Raw genomic sequence first — 5,356 nt, forward strand, 5'->3', positions numbered from 1 at the left:
CCGCACCGCCCCCACCAAGCCAAGCCCACACTCCCTCCGCTCGTGGGGAGGGGATTGTATTTCATGCCAAGGACAGACTTTTTCTGAGGCATTAATTACCATCAGCCCACACGCTATTTCATCATTTCGCTCAAATTGCCAAGAAGGGGTTGCTGTGCGAAACCTCAGGCTCAGAGGACATTTGGTAAGCGGATCGTTGGAAGTTATTTGGAATATTCTCGGGGGCGGATGGTGGGAGGCAGACGCTGAAACACGTTACATGCACTTACTTTCCATATCATTTCACAGTTACTTCTGTCCACCCAGTGACCATCTCCGCTCTGGCAAAATGCACGCCAGCTTCAGTGCTTCCAAAGCAACTCCCTGCACCCTCATTCATGCTTCCGTGTCTGAACCAGCTTTTTCTCTTTCCTTTCTTCAGCTTTCCATAGGGGAAGATGCCCAGTCCAACGCGTCCATTTACTTCCACTTACGCTCTTTTGATCTTTCGTTTTAATTTTTAAAAGCTATGGCAAAATACACAAAACACAGCCCCTTATCATCTCAGATATTTTAAGTGTAAATTTTGGTGGCTTTTAGTGCGCCCACATTTCATGCAACCATCACCAACGTTCCATCTAGAACTCTTTTCAGTCTGCAGAACTGAAACTCTGCTTCTTAAAGGACGAGCCCCGCTTCCCATTCCCCAGCCCCTGGAAACCACCATCTACTTCCTGTCTCTCTGAATCGGAATACGCGGGGACCTTCATAGTAGTGGAATCCTAAAGCGTGTGTCCTTTTGTGACCAGCTTATTCCTCTCACTGTAATGCCTTCAAGGTCAGTCCACACTGCAGTGTGTGTCAGAATCTCTGATGTTTTTAACACTAAATAATGTCTCCATTTTGAAGGAGGTCAGCCCTGGGTGTTCTTTGGAAGGAATGATGCTAAAGCTGAAGCTCCAGTACTTTGGCCACCTCATGCGAAGAGCTGACTCATTGGAAAAGACTCTGATGCTGGGAGGGATTGGGGGCAGGAGGAGAAGGGGACGACAGAGGATGAGATGGCTGGATGGCATCACAGACTCGATGGACATGAGTTTGAGTGAACTCCGGGAGTTGGTGATGGACAGGGAGGCCTGGTGTGCTGCAGTTCATGGGGTCACAAAGAGTCGGACACGACTGAGCGACTGAGCTGGACTGAACTGGACGCTCTATGCATGTAAAGACCACACTTTGTTTATCCATCATCCATGGTTGAACTTGAACTGCTTCCACTTTGGGCTAATTATGAATAATGTTGCTACAAACATAGATATATGAGAACCCGCTTTTCAGTTCTTTGGACGATATACCCAGAAGGGGAATTACTTTTAATGTTTAGTCAAATTAAAATTTTTAATTTAATTTATTCTTTTGAGGACTCGTCATGTTGTTTCCCGTCGTGGCTGCATTGCCCACAGTGCACAAGGATTCCAGTTTCTTCACATCTTCACCCACATTTCCTGTCTTCTACTTTCTTTCATCTTTCGCAGTAGCTCGCCTCGAGGGTGTGAAATGGTGCCTCGCTGTGGTTTGTGTTTCCCTAACGATTACTGATGTTTACCATCTTTTCCCGTGCTTCCTTGCCGTTTGTGTTATCTTCTTCATTCAAGCCCTCGGTCCATTTTTTAACTAGGTTTTCTTGTTTTCTGTTGTTGAATTGTAGGCGCTCCTTCTGAATGCTGGATGTTAACCCCTTTATCAGCACATGACTGGCGAGTGTTTTCTCCCATTCTCTGGCTGCCTTTTCGCCCTATTGAGTCTGTCCTTTGAGGCATAAACGATGTTGTTTCAGTGTCCTCAGTTTATCTGTTTTGCTTCTGTGTCAGCTTCCCTTCCTTTTTGCAACCCCATAGCTCTCTCTGCTCTGCCGCCCTCTCTTCCACCCTCAGTGAGCTGGTGAGCTCCTGGAGGCCTCGGGCTTTCTGGACAGCCTGCGCTGTGTAGCCTGACTCTTGGGGTTGAAATCCTAGTTCAAATGCTTTCTGAGTGACACCAAGCAAGGCGGTAAACGTCTGCAACTCCGTCTTCCCTGGGAAGCAGAACAGACATCCTAACATTTACCTTAGAGCGTCGTAAGGACGATGCAAAGCCAGGGTAAATTTTCCCTCTGGGCAGAGGCCTTTGAATCCCGTTTCCAGGAGCACACAGGCTGGGTCTTTATAGTCACTGGGGCCCCACGGAAGTGCGGTGTTCAGTGGACACTGGGTAAACAGGGAATCCTTGCCCTGCCCCGTGTGCCAGCCTGCTGAGGCCGCAGGGCCTCCTTTCTTTTCCTCTCTGGCCCCGCTCCGTGTATACACAGCTGGGTCCACAGAAGAAAAGAAATAGGTGATTGTCTCTGTAAGTGCACCTGATGGAACTATTTCAAGGTGAAGATAATCCCAAGGAACAAAATCGCAAGCACTTTTCTGCCAACGGCTCAGAAAATGAGTGGAAAAACACACATCTGTCTGATTGCCCATCTGTTTTGTTTAAGCACTGGTGCTGGGGGCTGGCTTTCGGACACGCAGAAGAGCCGCGTGCAGCTGTCCAGGGCCAGGTAGGGAACGTGTCCTCCTGCTTTGTCCCAGATGATTCCGGAGAGAGCTCCAGCTAGAGGATAAGCAGAATGAGCAAGGACAGGAGGCCAGTCAACAAGTACACGCTGCGGACCCACTGAGAGCTGATGGCTTAGTATTTAGTTACTTTGCCATCGCTGTCTGCAAGGGATTCTGGGAAAATCAGTGTTTATACCTGAGGGGAGGGCATCTCAGCTAAAAGCCTGTTACTCTGCAGGAATGAAGAGAGGTTTTAGATAACAACTGATAATCTTAGCCTTGGAGAACGTTGAATGGGGATTTACACTTTGCAAAAACACACGTCTACAGTCAGCTGCGCTCACTGCTGCAGAGCAGATTCACGTGAACTGAGGACAGGAGGCACGAGAATGTCCCTCTGGGAAACCTCACACTCTACGCTTCACGGTCAGCTGCCAAGGTCTGCATCCTGAGGCGTCTTCTCTGTGAGCTTGAGCAATGTCCGTGGGCGCTCTGGGCCTGGCGCGTTGCGGGCACTCACATTCAGTGTGAGAAACCACCGCCGCTGGGGCCATATCTTTGTCCCGTGACGCCAGATGAAACTGACAGGGAGGGCCGCCCTGCTGGTCTTGTACACGGGCTGAGAGGGGGACACCTTGCTTTGTGCTGGGGCAGGGGGGCAGTAGAAGCACCAACATCCAGGGCTTTGGTTGGTTGTCTGTCTCAAGATCAGTAAGAACAAATTAATGCCATTTGCAACCACATGGATGCACCCAGAGACGATCACGCTGAGAGAAGAAAGTCGGATAAAGACAAAGACCGAGTGATGCCACTTATATGTGGAATCCAAAATATGACACAAACGGCCGTATTTTTGAGACAGAAGCAGCCACAGATACAGAAAACAAACCCATGGTGACAAAAGGGGAAAGAGGGCGGGAGACGGATAAATTAGGAGTTTGGGACTAATTGCTGTAGCTGTTCATCACTAAGTCGCGTTTGACTCTGCGACCCCACGGACTGCAGCACGCCAGGCCCCTCTGTCCTCTACTGCCTCCCAGAGTTTGCTTAAATTCCTGTCTCCTGCGTTGATGCAAACTACTATATATAAAATAGATAAATGGGGAGGATTTTCTGTATGGCACAGGGATGTAGAGAATATGAAACGTCTGTATCAGCAGAATCATCTTGCTGCACACCTGAGGCGATCGCAACACTGTGAATCAGCTGCACTCCCACTTTTTTGCTCAGCACAATGGTTTAGGATTCGTGCACAGTGGTTTTTTGGGGGGGGGTGAAGATTGGTATTTTTTTTAACATACCCAGATTCCATTATCAGTTCACCTGCAGATGGATTTTGGTTGTCTCTGGTTTGGAGTTTAATGAGTAAAACTGCTCTAAACCCTTGGGTACAGACATCGTACAATGTGTTTCCATTCCTCTTCAGTAATGCATGAGTGGAATTTCTGGGTTATGTGAAAGTATATGTTTAATTTTTTAAAGAACTGCCAAACGTTTCCAAAATGGTTGCACCTTATTCAATCTCCCCAGAAGTTTAGGAAGCTTCAGTTGCTTCTTGTCTTCTCCTGGGGGCGTCCCCCATAGTCGAGTCGGTAAAGAATCCGCCTGCAATGCAGGAGCCTCCTGTTCGATTCCTGGGTCAGGAAGATCTGCTGGAGAAGGGATAGGCTACCCACTGCAGTATTCTTGGGCTTCCCTTGTGGCTCAGTGGGTAAAGAATCCACCTGCAATGTGGGAGACCTGGGTTTGACCCCTGAGTTTAGGAAGACCCCCTGGAGAAGGGTAAGGCTACCTACTCCAGTATTCTGGCCTGGAAAATTCCATGGACTCTATAGCCCATGAGGTCGCAAAGAGTTGGACACAACTGAGCAACTTTCACTTTTATTTCACTTGTTTTCTCCTAAAATTACTATGTTTAAATTTTACCCACACCAGCTGTGTGTGCAGTCCTTTCCCACTGGAGCTTTATCTTGCCTTTGGTCTTTACTAATGATGTTGAGCATCTTTTTGGGTGCTTATTGGTCATTTACATATATTGCTTTGTCAAACGTTCCCTGAAATATTTTGCTAAGCTTTTAAAAATTAATTTATGTATTTTAATTAGTGGATAATTCCTTTATAATATTGTGATGGTTTTTGCCATACATCAACATGAATCGACCACAGGTATGCAGGCCACGAGACATGTGTCCCCCAGGTTCTGAATCCCCCAACGTATCCCTCTGGGTTGTCCTAGAGCACTGGCTTTGCTGAGCTTTTAATATAAAATTTGAAATCAATTCCACTGAGATTTAACCTACATAGAATAAAGTGCACTCATTTAAAGCGTATAGCTCAATATGTATAACAATACTTTCTTGTTGAAGTGTCCAAATCTTCGTCCCATTTTTTATTGGAGTGTTTATCTTCTTCTTATTGAGTTGTATGCGTTATTTATGTTCAGGATATGGGTCTAAGATTCAGCCATTTTTCTTGAATAAATGGTCCTTAGACTGTTGCAAGGCTATGGTTCATTTACAAAGCCCTGAAAAGAATTGACGACGATGGTTCTTTAGCGTTCTTCCTGCCTGCATGGAGTAGTGGGTTCCCAGAGGTCCTGCCTATGCTGGAAGCAGTTTCTGAAAGGACTCTTCTCCACTGAGTCACCCTGACCTTATACTCTGTTCAGTGGCCTTATTGATCTAGCCTCATGCAAACCGCACCGTGTTCTAAGTAAGACTTAGTGCATGGTGGCTCAGCAGCAAAGGATCCGCCTGCAAGGCAGGAGCCATTGACGATACCAGTTCAATCCCTGGATC

Source organism: Ovis aries, chromosome 22, assembly GCF_016772045.2.
Source record: "Ovis aries strain OAR_USU_Benz2616 breed Rambouillet chromosome 22, ARS-UI_Ramb_v3.0, whole genome shotgun sequence".
NCBI lineage: Eukaryota > Metazoa > Chordata > Mammalia > Artiodactyla > Bovidae > Ovis > Ovis aries.